Genomic DNA, 18,535 nt, shown 5'->3' with positions numbered 1-18,535 from the left:
CTCCTCCCACTTCCGCCTGGAGGAGTGCCTGCGGGTGTTGCGCTGGACCCTACACTGGGGATCTGGGTGGCTCCCGTCCTGGCAGTGTTGGATAGGCATTTGTTGTTACTTATTCGCTCGGTTGCTTCTGACTCTTCATGACTTCACGGACCAGCCCATGCCAGAGCTTCCTGTCAGCCGTTGCCACCCCAGCTCCCCCAAGGTCGAGTCCGTCACCTCCAGAATGTTATCCATCCACCTTGCCCTTGGTCGGCCCCTCTTCCTTTGCCTTCCACTCTCCCTATCATCAGCCTTTTCTCCAGGATATCCTGTCTTCTCATTATGTGGCCAAAGTATTTCTGGTGGTCATCTAATGTGAAGTGGCCCATTCCAGTCCATTTCAGTTCACTGATACCCAAAATGTCTATATTTAATCTTGACATCTCCCCAATAACCACCTCCAATTTGCCCTGGCTCATAGATCTTACATTCCAGGTTCCTATGGTGTGTTGATCTTTAGAACATCGGATTCATCATGCACCACCGGCCACTAGCCGTCCTTTCGGCTTTGAGCTCTGGTGACGTCCCGTCTTGTGCCAAGCTGCACATTGTTCCTTGCACGTTTTTATAGATAATAGTTTTGTAGTGGGAGCATTTTTTTAAAAAATCAACTTGTACAATTCCATAATGTCTGAGGCAAAACATTCAGATTTTTCTCCAAAGCACATGCTCAACTTAAGCATTTACAGCATAATCTCTCTTTTTTCACCTTTTTTCTAGGCTAAGCAGTCCTAGCTGTTGTAACCTTCCCTTATAGGGGAGAGGCTCCAGCCCCTTGATCATTTTAGTTGCCCCTTTCTGCACTTTTCCAGCTCTACAATATCCTTTTTGAGGTGCAGTGACCAGAACTGGACACAGTATTCCAGCTGTGATCACATCATGAATTTATATGAAGGCAGTAAGATGTTGACAGATTTATATCTTATGGATCAGTCACTGGTTAAAGAACAGAAAGTAGGAATAAATGGTACATTCTCCCAAGGGAGGGAAGTAAAGAGTGGGGTCCCACAGGGATCTATATTAGGACCAAAGCTTTTCAACCTGTTCATAAGTGATCCTGAATTAGGACTGGGCAGCGAAGTGGCCAGGTTTGTGGATGACACGAAATTATTTAGGGTGGTTAAAACAAAAAGGGAATGTGAAGAGTTCCAAAAGGATCTCTCCAGACTGGGAGAATGGGCATCCAAATGGCAAATGCAGTTCAATGTAAGCAAGTGTAAAGTGATGCACATTGGGGCAAAAAATCCCAACTTGAAGTATAACCTGATGGGTTCTGAGCTAGTGGGGACCGACCAGGAAAGAGATCTTGGGGTTGTGGTGGGCAGCTCAGTGAAGATGTCAACCCAGTGTGCAGCCGCTGTAAAAAAGGCAAACTCCATGTTAGGCATAATTAGAAAAGAAATTGAGAATAAAACTGCCAACATCATACTGCCCCTATACAAACCTATGGTGCGACCACACTTGGAATACTGTCTACAGTTCTGGTCACCACACCTAAAAAAAGATATTGTAGAGCTGGAAAAAGTACAGAAAAGGGCAAGTAACATGATTAAGGGGCTGGAGCCCCTCCCCTATGAGGGAAGGTTACAACAGCTGGGATTGTTTAGCTTGGAAAAAGGGAGGTAAGGGGAGACATGATAGAGGTGTGCAAAATTATGCGTGGTGTGGAGAATGTGAGTAGGGAGACATTTTTCTCCCTCTCTCAAAATACTAGAATCCAGGTCATCCTATGAAGCTGATTGGTGGGAGAGTCAGGACAGATAAAAGGCCGGACTTCTTCACACAGCGCACAGTTAAACTATGGAATTTGCTACCACAGGAGGTAGTGATGGCCACCAGTTTGGATGGCTTTAGAAGGGGGTTAGACAAATTCCTGGAGGAAAAGGCTATCAATGGCTACTAGTCTTGATGGCTATATGCTCCCTCCAGTACCAGAGGCAGTGAGCCTGTGTACACCAGTTGCTGGGGAACATGGGTGGGAGGGTGCTGTTGTGCTCATGCCCTGCTTGTGGGTTTCCAGTTGACAGCTGGTTGGCCACTGTGTGAACAGAATGCTGCACTAGATGGACCCTTGGTCTGATCCAGCAGGGCTCGTCTTATGTTCTTAGGGGTTCAAGAGGGATGGGAGGTACTGAAGGCACAATCAGAAACAATTCCATGGGGGTGGGTGGTGGGTGGAAGACATGAAGAAGAAGCCAATGTGGCTACACAAAAAGTTTAGCAGTGATTTGAAAATAAAGAATGACACTCCTGACTCTCCTAGGCTGGCATTTGGAGCCTTGGTACTATAGGCTATGATGTGATTGTCAAGGAGGGGAAGAGCACACAGCAGAGGGATGATGGCTTTGCATCATGTACATTATTCTGCTTTGAATGTCAGGCCTGGCCTTTAAGAGATCAGAGTTCTCCTACCTGTTCCAAGTGGGAGTGAAGCCCCCCTTTCCGTGACAAAAACTGCAAAGTACCGGGGTGCCTGGCAAAACCTCCGTGCTTTTGAACTTGATCATAAATAGGCGTGAGCAGTGAGGTGGCCATGTTTGCTGATACCACCAAATCATTTAGGGGGGTTAAAACAAAAACGGATTTGGAACAGCTCCGAAAGGATCTCTCCAAACTGGGAGAATGGAAATCAAAATGGCAAATGCAATTCAATGTGAGTAAAGTATACAGTGATGCACTTTGGGGCAAAGCCCCCAACTTCACATACGTAGATGCTGATGGGATCTGAGATGGCTCTGACTGACCAAGGGCTTCTGCACGCGATTGAGATGGTTAGTCTCAATAACCGCCCAGAGAGCTTCGGCTATTGGGCGGTATAGAAATTAAATAATAAATAAATAAATAAATAATAGTCATGGACGTTTGCAAGCCCGTTAGATGATGTTGTCAACCTCTGGGGTGTCTCCCGCACTTGAATAGAATAGAATAGAATAGAATAGAATAGAATAGAATAGAATAGAAGGGTTGGAAGGGGCCTACAAGGCCATCGAGTCCAACCCCCCGCTCAAGGCAGGAATCCAAGTCAGAGCATCCCCGACAGGTGGCTGTCCAGCCTCGTCTTGAACGCCTCCAGTGTGGGAGAGCCCACCACCTCCCTAGGTCATTGGTTCCATTGTCGTATTGCTCTAACAGTCAGGACGTTTTTCCTGATGTTCAGCAGAAATCTGGCTTCCTGGCACTTGAGCCCATGATTCCGTGTCCTGCACTATGGGATAATCGAGAAGAGATCCTGGCCTTCCTCTCTGTGACAACCTTTCAAGTCCTTGAAGAGCACTGTCCTATCTCCCCTCAGTCTTCTGCATTGTTCATTTAAGAAGGCCTTCTTGTCTCTCCTTGCTATTCTCTGGAACTCTGCATTCAGTTGGGTATATCTTCCCCTTTCTCCCTTGCTTTTCGCTTCCCTTCTTTCCTCAGCTACTTGTAAAGCCTCCTCAGACAGCCACTTGGCTTTCTTGCATTTCTTTTTCTTTGGGATGGATTGAGTTGCTGCCTCCTGAACAATGTTACGGACCTCCGTCCATAGTTCCTCAGGCACTCTGTCTGTCAGGTCTAATCCCTTAAATCTATTCCTCACCTCCACTGTATATTCATAAGGGATATGATTTAGGTCACACCTGAATGGTTTAGTGGTTTTCCCTACGTTTTTCAATTTAAGCCGAAATTTTGCAATAAGAAGCTGAGAAGCCACAGTCAGCTCCAGGTCTTGTTTTTACTGACTGTATGGAGCTTCTCCATCTTTGGCTGCAAAGTACATAATCAATCTGAGTTCGATATTGACCATCTGGTGATGTCCATGTGTAGAGTCGCCTCTTGTGCTGTTGGAAAAGAGTGTTTGCTATGATCAGCGTGTTCTCCTGGCAAAACTCTATTAGCTTTTGTCCTGCTTCATTTTGTGCACCAAGGCCACGCTTGCCTGTTATCCCAGTGATTTCTTGACTTCCTACTTTAGCATTCCAATCCCCTATGATGAAGAGGACATCTTTTTTTGGTGTGAGTTCTAGAAGGTGTTGTAGGTCTTCATAGAACCGATCAACCTCAGCTTCTTCGGCATCAGTGGTTGGGGCATAGACTTGAATGACTGTGATGTTGAATGGTTTGCCTTGGATTCGTACTGAGATCATTCTATCGTTTTGGAGATTGTACCCCAGTCCTGCTTTTCCCACCCTTTTGTTGACTATGAGTGCTACTCCATTTCTTCTAAGGGATTCTTGCCCACAATAGTAGATATCATGGTCACCTGAATTAAATTTGCCCATGCCTGTCCATTTTAGTTCACTGATTCCCAAGAATTCGATGTTCAATCTTGCCATCTCATGTTTGACCACCTCCAGCTTACCTCGCGGTTTCATGTGATTTCTAAGGGAACCCCCCCACCACAGTCCAGCCACAGGGCACAACTGCCCCCATGGGCTGAGCCAGCAAAACCACAGATCTGCCACCGGGCGCCAGCATAGTGCAATAACGTGGGTCCGGGGCACGGATCATAGAATCATAGAATAGTAGGGTTGGAAGGGGCCTACAAGGCCATCGAGTCCAACCCCCTGCTCAATGCAGGAATCCAAGTCAGAGCATCCCTGACAAATGGCTGTCCAGCCTCGTCTTGAAGGCCTCCAGTGTGGGAGAGCCCACCACCTCCCCAGGTAATTGGTTCCATTGCCGTATTGCTCTGACACTCAGGAAGTTTTTCCTGATGTTCAGTCGGAATCTGGCTTCCTGTAACTTGAGCCCATTATTCCGTGTCCTGCACTCTGGGATGATCAAGAAGAGATCCTGGCCTTCTTCTCTGTGACAACCTTTCAAGTACTTGAAGAGTGCTATCATATCTCCCCTCAGTCTTCTCTTCTCAAGGCTAAACATGCCCAGTTCTTTCAGTCTCTCTTCATAGGGCTTTGTTTCCAGTCCCCTGATCATCTTTGTTGCCCTCCTTTGAACCCTCTCCAGCTTGTCTGCATCCTTCTTAAAGTGTGGTGCCCAGAACTGGACACAGTACTCCAGATGAGGCCTAACCAGTGCTGAGTAGAGGGGAACTAGTACTTCCCGGGATTTGGAAGCGATGCTTCTATGAATGCAGCCCAAAATAGCATTTGCCTTTTTTGCAGCCACATCACATTGTTGGCTCATATTCAGCTTGTGATCGACGACAATTCCAAGATCCTTCTCGCTCGTAGTGTGGTTGAGCCACGTATCCCCCATCTTGTAACTGTGCATTTGGTTTCTTTTTCCTAGGTGCAGAACTTGGCATTTGTCCCTATTAAATGCCATTCTGTTGTTTTCTGCCCAGCACTCCAGTCTATCCAGATCACTTTGAATTTTGTTTCTGTCTTCCAAAGTATTAGCTATCCCTCCCAATTTTGTGTCATCTGCAAATTTGATCAGCATTCCCTGCACCTCCTCCTCCAAGTCATTAATAAAAATGTTGAAGAGCACTGGGCCCAGGACTGAGCCCTGCGGTACCCCACTCGTTACCTCTCCCCAGCTTGAGAAGGTCCCATTGATAAGCACTCTTTGAGTCCGATTCTGTAGCCAACTGTGGATCCACCGGATCGTTGTTTCATCTAGCCCACTTCGAGCTAGTTTGCTCATCAGGATATCATGGGGCACTTTGTCGAAAGCTTTGCTGAAGTCGAGGTATATGATGTCTACAGCATTCCCACGGTCTACAAGGGAGGTGACTTGATCAAAAAATGAGATCAGATTTGTCTGGCAGGACTTGTTTTTGACAAATCCATGTTGGCTTCGAGTAATCACTGCATTGTTGTCAAGGTGCTTCCAGATGGATTGCTTTATGATCTGCTCCAGAATTTTCCCAGGGATTGATGTCAGACTGACTGGTCTGTAGTTCCCAGGTTCCTCCTTTTTACCCTTTTTGAAGATAGGGACAACGTTAGCCCTCCTCCAGTCATCTGGCACTTCCCCCGTCCTCCATGATTTCTCAAAGAGAATAGACAGCGGTTCTGAGAGTTCTTCTGCCAGTTCCTTTATGACTCTAGGATGCAGTTCATCTGGCCCTGGAGATTTGAACTCATTCAAAGTAATGAGGTGTTCCTTGACCATATGCCTGTCGATCTCAAGCTGCAATCCTGCCCCTTCAGCCTGTACTTCGCCTTTGCCAGGGGGGTCATAGACCCTCTTTTGGGAGAAGACTGAGCCAAAGTAGGAATTGAGCACCTCTGCCTTTTCTTTGTCCTCTGTTATCATTTTGCCATCCTTATTTAATAGCTGAACAACCATTTCTTTCCTCTGCCTTTTACTATGCACGTAGCTGAAGAAAGCCTTTTTGTTGTTTTTAGCATCCCTCGCTAACCTCACCTCGTTCTCAGCTTTAGCCTTCCTGGCGCCATCCCTGCAATTCTGTGCGACCTGCCTGTACTCTTCCTTTGTTACTTGGCCTTCTTTCCACTTCCTATATGTGTCCTTTTTTGTTTTCAGGTCATCCCTAAGCTTTTTGTGAAGCCACATTGGCTTCTTCTGTTGTCTTCCACCTTTTCTTCTTGTTGGAATTGTTTGTGATTGTGCATTGAGAATTTCCTTTTTTAAAAGTTCCCACCCATCTTGGACTCCTTTTCTCGCTAGCATTGCTTGCCATGGGACCTTACTGATCATTGTTCTGAGTTTATTAAAATCAGCTTTCCTAAAATCCAGGGTACGCGTTTGAGTACACTCGGCTTTTGCTTCCCTTAGAACCAAAAACTCAAGTACAACATGGTCGCTTTCCCCCAGAGTTCCTGTAACTGCTACTTTATCCACTAAGTCATCTCTGTTGGTTAGGATCAAGTCAAGGATAGCCGATCCTCTAGTTCCTTCCTCTACTTTCTGTAGGAGGAAGTTATCCGCCACACAAGTCAGGAATTTCCTGGAGGGGCCATGTTTTGCAGAATTTGTCTCCCAACAAATATCGGGGAAATTGAAGTCCCCCATTACTACTACATCATGCTTCCTTAAAACATTGGCTATTTGCTTTTCAAAAGTTTCATCCTTGTCTTCTCCTTGATTGGGTGGCCGGTAGTAGACTCCGACCACCAGGTTCCTTTTATTCTTTGCTCCATTTATTTCAACCCAGATGCTCTCGATGGGGCTACCAAGCTCCTCCTCCTGTATTTCTGTGCAGAGATATGTATTTTTCACATACAGTGCAACCCCGCCTCCCTTTCTGTTCCTCCTGTTCTTTTTGAACAAGTTATATCCTTCAACTGCTGTATTCCAGTCATGAGAGTCATCCCACCAAGTCTCAGTTATACCTATCAAGTCATAATTTCCCTCCTGTATTAAGAGTTCAAGTTCGTTCTGTTTGTTTCCCATACTCTGGGCATTAGTATATAGACATCGAAGACCATGTGCTTCATAGTCTGGCTTTCTTCCTACCTGTGTCTGAAGACTATTATTGGACGCTATCAGAGCTGTTCTCTCCATTGCAGTGCATGCGCCTACGTCCATTGTTACCCCCAACATTACATCTCCCTTCCCCGTAGGATTCAGTTTAAAGCCCTCCTGATGAAGTTCTTCATGCTGTGGCCAAACACATTCTTCCCAGCCTTTGTGAGGTGCAACCCATCCCTAGCCAACAGCCCATCTTCCAGGAAGTGTAGCCCGTGGTCCCAGAATCCAAATCTCTCTCGTCGGCACCACCTTCGTAGCCAGTCATTCACCCGGAGTATTTTTCGTTCCCTTTCTATCCCTCTTCTAACTACTGGAAGGATGGATGAGAAAACTATCTGGGCCCCAAAGTTCTTGAGTTTCCTTCCCAAAGCTTCAAAGTCTGACGTGATCTCTTCGTAGCTCCGCTTGGCGGTATCATTTGTTCCCACATGGATGAGAAGAAAGGGATACCTGTCAGTGGGCTTTATGAGTGCTTCGTGGGTCCTCACGATTCTTACAGGGAAATAGCCCAGACCACCCGGCCAGGTCCGGGATGTGAGCAGCAGGCGTCCTCGAGCAGGACACCAGGGCCAAGGCTGAGGGAGGTGGGCCGAGAGCTGAGGTCACCCGGCGAGGGTCGGACACCGGTGAGCGGCAGGAGGGCCAGAGCCAAGAACAAGGTGCCAAGGGGGCAGGGCTCGGGCGCAGACAAGGTGTGGCAGGGCCAGAGGGAACAGCGGGGTCCGGCCGGCTACGGTCAGCTACTGGCAAGGTGCCGCAGGGCCAGAGGCAGAGGTGCCATAGAGAACAGGCGAGGGTCGAGAACAGCAAGGCGTGGCGAGGCCAGGAACAAGCGGCAGAAGCATGCTGCTGCCCCCACAAAGACTCGTGTTGCTGTCACAAAGCTTGGAGGGGCGAGGAGACCTTTCACAGGACTTCCTGGGGCTCCCAGCCGGTCTGCATTGGAGGCTCTGCGGGCACCTGCTGGCCCAGGGCTTAATCCTGCAAGCCCTGCAGTGTGGGCCAGGCTGCCTCCTGCATCTGTCCACCAGCTGGAGCTGCAGGGCTTCCCTGGTAGAGCGGAGCCTGACGCACCAGGACGTCGCAGAGTGATGGCCTTGTAGGCTCCTTCCAACCCTACTATTCTATGTGCGTCCACGGACGCCATCACTGCAAGCACAGATCCGCCACTCGTGGGCGCCGCTGCAGCGCAAAAGTTGGACCCGAGGTACAGATACTCATGGATGCTGACGATTTGTACAGGGAAAATCTCCCGAACCACAGTCAAATCATGGGGCACATCTGCCTCCAGGGACTGAACCCAGAAAATTTTGGATTCGCCACTCGTTGGTGCCTCCACAGCATAGAAACATGGATCTGAGGCATGGATCCTCCGGGATCCTCATGGTTTTTGTAGGAAACATACCCCAAATCACCATCCCATCCCATCCCATCCCAGAGCAGATGCATCTCAAGGGACTGAACCACAAAAATCGTGGATCTGCCACTCGGCATCAATGCAGCACAAGACGTGGATCTGAGGCATGGATCCATACGGTTCCCCTTGGTTCTTATGCAAGATCTGTCCCAAACCCCAATCAAATCACAGAACACATCCTTCTCCATGGATTGCACAATGAAATGACCCAGAGAGCTTTCGCTATTGGGTGGTACAATGTAGTAAATAAATAAATACAATTTATGGATCCACCACTTCACAGCACCATCACGGCACCAAAACATTCATGGCGCAAAATCATGCATGTGTTGTATAGATCTTCATGGATCCTCATGATTTTTCCATGGGATGCGTCAAAAACGCTGTCACTTCATAAATGTCGCATCCATGGCCATAGATCAAACCATAAAACCAGAGGTCCCATGCTCATGGTGCCATTATGGAACACAACTATGGATCTGAAGCATTGATCATCTTGAATCCCGCAGATTTCTGCAGGGGATTCCATGATTGTTAATCTGGTACTAAAAAGGGTTAACAAAGAGTAAAGATGGCTGATTTAATCTGGGGGAGGCCTACAAGAAGAGCCCCTAGAAGACCCCAGACTCATAACTGTCAGGAGCGCCCTAGCTGCCTCTTACAGTCCCCTCTAATAGCCAACTCAAGACACAGATGATGAGGATTCTTTCCAGGGCTTTATTCCTTTATTACTTAATGACTCTTACAGATACTAATCACTAGCAAATAAGCAAGGAACTGCACTGGGGTAGAGAGCAGAGTAGCCTAAGCTCCAGGTAAGGCAGTTGGTCCCCGTTTGAAGGAGAAGCACGGGAAGACTCTGAACTTATGGGCTATGGAGAGATCCTCCCTCTTATCCTTGGGTCCTCGGGATGCAAACGTTGCTTGCGCGCCAAACAACCGGAACGCCTCCTTTCTGCGCCCTCCATCTGGCGCCACTCCCTGCGTCTATGCTGAGCGTCCAGCAAGCCCCCCTCCGGTGCTCTCTTGCTGCCAGGGTCACTATCTATCCCAGGAATGCTGGCAGGAGGAATCTCGGCCAGCTGCTGTGCTTGTGAGAGATGAGCGAGCTCCTCTCCCACGATTGCTGTTCCTCCTTAGAATCAGAACTGCTCTGGGGCTCTATGGGCTCAGTTTCCACCTTGAGAGTAACCAGCTTTATGTTCCAGACTCTTGACCCCTGGGCGAGAAGACCGTGAACTTTGATTCTATGCTAAATGTTATTTCACTAATGGAGACTCTAACTGAGATTTTGCAGGACTGTCTTTGAAGAAGGGGGAAAAAATGCAGTTGTCTTTACAGGCGGCTTCACAGGGCTTGCTCGAGGCCCTGACGTGCTGGCAGAGTGAGACGAACAGCAGAACGGGGCCTGCTCAGAGGCCCCCTGAGAGGAGGAAAAGGGCTGTTTCGGCATCTCATGGTGCACCCCTGCCAACAAGAGAGTGGCCTTCCTCAAGGCTAGTTGGGCGGGAAAGTGTAGCCCTGAGCATGAGCAACAACTGGGAAGGAGGCGTTTGGGTGGATATGACCAGAAATGGCCGAAGATGACTGGGAGTTCAAAGAAGATATACCAAAGAGCAGTGCATCAATCAAGATAACATGCCCAGATGGCAGACTGTGGATCATATGTTGGGACATTTCAAAGTAGCCCGTTTGTACTGGTGCCAGACACGTTCCCCAGACACATGAAATTGTGGGAGACAGATGGGACACCTTGCTTCTGGCTGGTGAGCAAATGCTCTAACCACGTGCACCCCATTTCCTATTGGAGGCTGATCGTCTCATTGCTCCTTGGGCCCCACCTGTGGCCAGGGCAGGGGTATAAAAGCCCAGGGAATGGGAGCTCCAGGGGGGCGGGGTGCTTTTGTTTCTGCTGCTGCTCCACTTCCCTCTTTTTGCCTTGCCACCAGACCCACGGACTTGGGTAACTATGGACCTCTTTAGACTCTTAGACTTTGGAACTGAGGATGTTTTCTCAAAGTAGAACTTAGAGTGATTTCTGAGTTTGGGACTTGGAGTGTTTCCTTAGCTTGGGACTTGGAGGTTGTATCTGAGGAGGGGATTTGGAATCCCATCTTCAGAGGTGACAACTGGAATTATTCCTAAGTCTTGAGTTTTCTGTTCACTCCAACTCCTTCCGCTACTCTTCCTATGCCTAGAGGAACTTAGTAATGCTTTAGCTTTTTATATTCAAGTAGGATGCAGGAGGAGGTAATGGGAGGGTTAACACATAGGCTAGGTCGTTTTCGTTAGCCTCTGAAATGCAAGTAGAAAATGGGAGCGAGTTGGAAAGAGGAGCGATAACAATGTTAGAAGCTCAAGCCGTTATCTTATTGGGCCAGTTCATAGTACCAGCTTTGGCAATGGCAATTCTTTTGATTTATCTTCTATTTTTGTTGTATTCTCTTTCCCTGTAATTGGAGACAGAGTTTCTAACGCTCATATAACCACCATGCCATTTTTTTATTTTGTATTTTCCTGAATTTTCTGCAAGAAAGCCATAAATGTAGTTTCAATTTACAATCTAATCTGTACTGATGTTCTGTGGTGTTGTTTATCCATTGAGCCAAGTTGGTTGAGCTTGGTTACCCACCCGGGTGCTTCAGACCCATTTGGTGATGGTTCTGAGGTTAGCCAGGACCGAATTTACATAGGTGCGTTGGCTTGGAAACCAAGCTATTCCCGTGGTATTTCCAAGGACAGGGAGGCCATATCCAAGGGCAGAGCTGGCAGAGCCGGGCAAAGCCAAGCCGCTCTGCAGACATAGTTGCTGAATATTTATTGTGTCTAGAGATTGACCCCGAGATTGTAGCCATAATGCCGGGTTTATTGAAAAAGCTGTTTCATGCTAAGAAAAAACCAGAGAATATGGGGAAGGAATCTAAAGCTCCTCCGAATGATGTCTTGATGAGTAAAAAGAAGCTTCCAATAGCAGTGAAGTCCAAATTGGTACAGATTTGTGAAAGTACAGGATCTAACCCTTCGGGAAAGCACCCCTTCCTGTACCGTTTGAAGAGGATAGTGTGAGTAAGTTGCTTGACCAGTATATGGAGCAGGAAAAGGTGAAGCCCGGTAGTATGAAGGAACTGAATGCATGTCTTTGGCTTATGACTGTTGGCTTGGCACAGGCAACTGAGGAACGGGATCAGGCGAGGGTGGCTTTGATAAGCAAGGCAGGGGACTACGAGAAATTGCAGCTGAAATGTGAATGTTTTGAGAGGGAATTGAAGCAAGCAGTAATTCAGAACTTGGGATGTACGAAAGTCACTTACCTTTTCGAAGGGTGACATTTACGGTGGGGGGGAGGCGCTCTGTCCTTCCCCCTGAAATTCTCTCCGGCCGGCCGGGGCCGCCTACAACCGGACATCCGGCCGCTGGGCAGCCTGCAGGAATGCAAATGGCGGCGGCTGTAGCCGCCGCCATTTGCGTCCCTGTATTTTGCCATGATAGGCTTCGTAAATATTTACGTAGCCTATCACGGCAAAAAGAAACCCACAAAAGAGCAAACGCAAATGGCGGCTACGGTGGCCGCCATTTGCGTTCCCTTGTTTTTTGCCGTTTTAGCCTACATAAATATTTACGTAGGCTATTATGGCAAAAACAAAAAAAAGGAACGCAAATGGCGGCCACTATGCCATTTGCATTTCTTTTTTTTTCTTCCCGTAATAGCCTACGTAAATATTTATGTAGGCTAAAACGGCAAAAAACAAGGGAATGCAAATGCGGCCGCCATAGCCACTGCCATTTGCATTCCCTTAGTCTTGCCGTGATAGACTACATAAATACTTACGTAGCCTATCACGGCTTCCGCAGGGACGCAAATTTACGTAGCCTGTCACAGCTACATGGAAGAAGCGAATGGTGGCCGCAGACGTGGCTGCCATTTGCAAGTCAGCGCGGACGGCAGCAGGTAGGTGCTCCGTTCCGGGCCCATTTCACGGGGGGGGGGGCTTCGTTCCGCCACAGATTTTGGGGGGCTGAATGCACTGGCATTCGGCCTCACCGAGATCCGTGGCGGAATTCTCTGACATCCCTATTCAGAACTTGAGCTTAGTCACAGAGGAAGAGGGATAGCGGGGACAGGTAGACCTGGTGGGGTCCAGCTGCAATCAGCTGGAAGGGCAACTAGAAGCATTCAGTGCGAGGAACGCAGACCCAGAAGGTGCCACTGAGGTCATGACGCAGCAGCTGAGGAAACAGCAGACTGCCCAGAAGTGTGAGGAGAACCATGCATCATGCATAGCTCCGCTAGATAAGCTGAAGGGAGCTTTACGGGCACAAAAGACAATTTGTTTCATAGTTGGAAGACCTGCTTTGGATGTCGGTGGAGATGATTTAAAATGTTTTGAATGGGACTGGGAGAGCAGTTGTTATCAGGAGAAAATAGTGCCAGCTGCTCCTACCTTACCATTAAAGGAAGGGAAAGGGAATCCCAAGCATGTGAATATCATCCTGCATAGTGGGACTAAGTATGAGGAAGAGCCTCCCACTCAGACACCTGTCATTACTTCACAGCCTGCTCCCTTTTTCGGAAGCAGATAAAACGTAGGAGGACTTTAGTGCCTTCGGAGATGGTAGACGGGGCGGACACTGTGGTGGAAGAGACAGTTGGGGAGGAAGTTATTACTCCTCAGGTTGTGGCACAAGTCCCTCCAGCCCCCACCAGGAGGAAAGTCACCGAGACAGTGACCAGGCGTCTTACGGAAACAGAGAAACAGGCTTTGGCAAAGGTGCTTGGTCCCTTAGATGCTGACAATGTGTATAAATGGGCTGCCATGGTTCGGTCTCAGACACAATTGGATGGACACAATATTGTAGACATGATTCCAGTTTGTGTCCCAGGTATAGGACAAGTGATGCAGGCAGAATTAGAGGATGCCAGAGGGGACTGGGTAGATAGAGAGCAGTTTGGACTCCAGTACATACTGAACTATGTTGGTAATCAGTTCGTGACTATAGCTCAGATGGGACGACATTTCCTGACTTGTACTCGACAAGACAAGGAGATGGTAGCAGAGTACTTCTTAAGATTCCAAGCTGTAGGCATAGTTTCAGAACATATAGATCTAAATGAAGAAGGGAAGCCTGATATGTTACCGGCTAGGTATAAAGATGCATGATTTGAAGGACTGAAGGATGGCATAAGGTGTTTTCTGGGAACAGAGGACCCAATGCAAGTTCCATTTGAACGGCTAGTGGAAGGATCCAAAAGAGCAGAATGGTTGTTGGGCATGAAAGAGAGGGACAAGAAAGATAAGAAAGTTGCTGTAGTAACTTATTCAAATCAGACAGGTTGTGAAAATGTACCAAGTGAGCAAGATGCTCAGGGGAGTCAGGATGGGCCCCAACAATGGAAAACCAGAAATAATGGAGGGAGAAGGGAAGGACAAAGCCTGAGTTTGAGAGGTCAGATCTGGCAACATCTGTCTGAGACAGTGATTCATGAAAATGCAAACTCTGGGCGGATCGACGTTGGTCCTGCCATTGCAACCAAGTCAGGCTCCTGTCAGGTTAAACGCACTCGGATTAAACGTGATTATCCACACTCACCCATTTTGCCCGTTGGGGCTCTTGATCGAATGCGCGAGCTCGGTTCACACTGGAGAGCTGTGCTGTTTTCCTGCCCTTAAAGATGGTGGCTCTCATTGGAGGAGCAGAAACTCTCCCGCTTTTTGCTGATTCCCCGCCCACTGCCCCTCTCTTCCTCTATCCCTCTGTGTGTGTGTGTGTGTGGTGTATACTCAGTAGTAAGTTCCACTGAGTTCAATGTGGCTTACTCCCAAGTAAGTGAGTGCCCAGGATTGGGGCCGCAAGAAAAAATTTCAGCACCAGTTAAGCTAGAATGGGTGTGGGGAACGGGTGTGTACAGGCACTTAGTTGTGATGCTTAATTTTGTTTTTTAAAAAGGCAAGCAGGGGATAGAGGGAGGTAAAAGCTAGTTTCATTTGAAGGGAGAGAACAAGTGCCTGCTCAGTGCAGGAAGCCTGATTCCCTTGCAGTGGCCCATCCAAAATCCTGGCCAGGGCCGACCCCGCTTAGTTTCCCAGCTCAGACACGGGCCGGCACCTCTAGCCTCTGCTGGTTGGTGATAAAACTTCCAGTGCTAAGGAACCTGTGCTGTCAGTAGCCAGAAGACCAGATGGGGGCATTAGAGCTGGGATTGGACAGGGGGGAAATACAAACACCACCATATATGGACAGGTGTGGGAGGGGACTACAACCTTATAAGGCAATGAACACGGAGGAGCAGAGCACATGAATGGGGAACGCAGGGATACCAGTGTACTGAAAGCGAGAGCAGAGAAGGGGGAAATTACGGTCCCAATTCAAGGCAGGTCCCACGTAGTGTGAAAGACGAGCGGTGAAAGCTTATTGGAAGTGAAAAAAACCATAAGTGTAGATCAGCCGTCTGTACGTCCTCTATCCAAGATAAAGAGGTTTATCTTACCCTGTGATGGTACCTGGTTTTAAGAGGAATCGGATTATGTGTAGTTAGGCAAGTCAGTCAGGGTTGCCCACATTCTGAGAACATCACTGGAGAGGACCTCTGAACCGGCGCAGATGCCACAGACATGTCTGAACACATGAATCGCCAATGGTGGCATGTTCACGTGGGAGAAGGGGGAGGCCCAGCAGGCCTGCCTGCGCCCTGCGTGAAATCAAGGCGTGCCGTGAATCACCCCCGAGCAACAGCTGGAGGGAAAGTAAAAGCACAGAGACTGCTGAGAACAGCAGGGAGATGTGACTCGTGTGCTTTTCAGATTCAGGCCATTGCACCAAGTGTCCCAGCGATCAGCATCCAAACCAGGACCGAGATGGATGTATGCCCAAGGTTGCAACCTTCCTGTCCTATGAAGAGTATCTGGGGATTATCCTGGCTTCCTTGGCCCTATTCCTGTCCTTAACCACAGGCCTTGTGTTAGGAATCTTCATTAAATTCCTCGAAACCCCAATAGTCAAAGCCAACAACCGGGACCCCTCCTACATTCTCCTCGTCTCCCTCCTGCTTTCCTTCTTCTCCTCCTTTCTCTTCATTGGCCGGCCAAGGAAAGCGACCTGCCTGCTCTGACAAACAGCCTTCAGCATCATCTGTTGCCGTTTTTTCACTGTTGGCCAAAACGATCACTGTGGTGCTGGCCTTCCTGGCCACAAAGCCAGGGAACAGGGTGAGGGGGTGGCTGGGGAAGAGTCTGGCCAACTCCATTGTCATTTCCTGTTCCGGTGCCCAAGTTGTCATCTGCACCATCTGGCTGGGCCTCTCTCCCCCATTCCCTGACTCCGACATGCACTCCCAGCCTGGAGAGATCATCCTGCAGTGCAACGAAGGGTCTGTCGCCATGTTGTATGCTGCCCTTGGCTACATGGGCTTCCTGGCTGCCATTTGCTTCACGGTGGCTTTCCTAGCCAGGAAGCTGCCCGGGGCCTTCAGTGAGGCCAAGCTGATCACCTTCAGCGTGATTCAGCGTCTTCTGCAGCGTGTGGGTGTCCTTTGTGCCCACCTACCTGAGCACGAAGGGGAAATACATGGTGGCCGTGCAGGTCTTCTCCATCTTGGCCTCCAGTGCTGGGTTACTGGGATGCATCTTCATTCCCAAGTGCTACATTATTGTCCTGAGGCCTGAGCTGAATACAAAGGAGCATCTTATGACAAATGTCTATGATTCTATGACTCTATGATTCATATTCTGACCAAGAACCCTCATATTCTGCTAATTTTTAATGAGGTTGTCTGTGCTTGGAAAAAGGGCTGGAATAGACCCACGGAACCATTACCGGCCAGGGGACCTCCTCCTGGGCGGGGTCATCTCCGCAACGTATGCTTTCTTTGAGCCAGACACTTTCAGCAAGACTCCTGCTATCAGAGGTCGCTCGTAAGTCATTGTGTGTGCGATGGAGTTCCTGCTGCTCCACCCAGTGCTGATTTCATGAGCTCCAGTTATCCCGAATTCCCGCGGGCTGTACCTGGTCCCTGGGAAATGGCTGCCCTCTCTTGCCTTCGGGGAGGGGTCAGCGCTAAGGCCCCATTCCGAACACATAGAATCATAGAATAGTAGGGTTGGAAGGGGCCTACAAGGCCATCGAGTCCAACCCCCTGCTCAATGCAGGAATCCAAGTCAGAGCATCCCTGACAAATGGCTGTCCAGCCTCGTCTTGAAGGCCTCCAGTGTGGGAGAGCCCACCACCTCCCCAGGTAATTGGTTCCATTGCCGTATTGCTCTGACACTCAGGAAGTTTTTCCTGATGTTCAGCCGGAATCTGGCTTCCTGTAACTTGAGCCCATTATTCCGTGTCCTGCACTCTGGGATGATCAAGAAGAGATCCTGGCCTTCTTCTCTGTGACAACCTTTCAAGTACTTGAAGAGTGCTGTCATATCTCCCCTCAGTCTTCTCTTCTCAAGGCTAAACATGCCCAGTTCTTTCAGTCTCTCTTCATAGGGCTTTGTTTCCAGTCCCCTGATCATCTTTGTTGCCCTCCTTTGAACCCTCTCCAGCTTGTCTGCATCCTTCTTAAAGTGTGGTGCCCAGAACTGGACACAGTACTCCAGATGAGGCCTAACCAGTGCTGAGTAGAGGGGAACTAGTACTTCCCGGGATTTGGAAGCGATGCTTCTATTAATGCAGCCCGATCTGCTGGTTCATTTTTCACGATCTGCTGGTTCATTTTTCAAGGTGCAGGTACACACCACGGACAAGTTGGCCTTTCCGCCCTCTTGCTAATGTGCAGAATGAATGCCAAGCTTTCTTTTGAACCCTGTGAGCAGACCCTGGCTGCGGCTCGGGGGTAGAGCACTGCTACCCCCCGACTGCCTGCTAGGAGTGCAAAGGCCAGTCTGGACAGCACGTCCTAAGCGGGACGGTCCATGTTCAGCACGGGGAGGAGAAGGTTAAGGGGAGATGTGATGGTGGTCTCCAACTGTCTGGGAGGCTCTCGTGGCAGAGATCTGGCAGAGTCGGTCCCTGCTGCTCCCGGGGGCGGGGCGAGAACCCACTGTGGCAGATCAAGCACATCTTTCACATCTGCATGATCTTCCCCCTGCTGCTCGGTTAGGAAATTCTGAGATCAAATGCCTCCAAGGGAAGTCTGGGATTAAAAATGGGATCCCAAGGCCTAATATCCCCCCGTATGGGCTTCCCACCCAAGAGTGATCAAAACATCAAAACAAAACATACCTGTAGCATGTCAAGGAAAGTTAAGATGTTGGGATAAGTACGTTGGTATGCCTTGTTGTGGCGAAGGGGCTTGTGTAACTCAGTGAAGCCATAAGCTATGCCATGCAGGGCCACCCAAGATGTACAGGTCATGGTGGAGAGTTCTGACAAGATGTGGTCCACTGGAGAAGGAAATGGCAACCCACTCAGTATTCTTGCCAAGAAAACCCCATCGAACGTATCACAAGGCTGAAAGATATGACGCTGGAAGATGAGCCCCTCAGGTCGGAAGGTGTCCAATATACTACTGGGGAAGAGCAGAGGGAATTTCCTAGTAGTGCCAGAAAGAGTGAAGCGGCTGGGCCAAAGCCAAAAGGACACTCAGCTGTGGATGTGTCTGGTGGTGAAAAGAAAATCTGATGCTGTAAAGAACAATATTTAGGAACCTGGAATGTAAGATCAATAAATCAAGGTAAGCTGGAGGCGGTCAAACATGAGATGGCAAGATTGAAC

This window comes from Heloderma suspectum, chromosome 2, assembly GCF_057233095.1.
Source record: "Heloderma suspectum isolate Gila_16-S chromosome 2, 16-S_ref, whole genome shotgun sequence".
In the NCBI taxonomy this organism is placed as follows: domain Eukaryota; kingdom Metazoa; phylum Chordata; class Lepidosauria; order Squamata; family Helodermatidae; genus Heloderma; species Heloderma suspectum.
Note: the sequence above shows the minus strand (reverse complement) of the source record.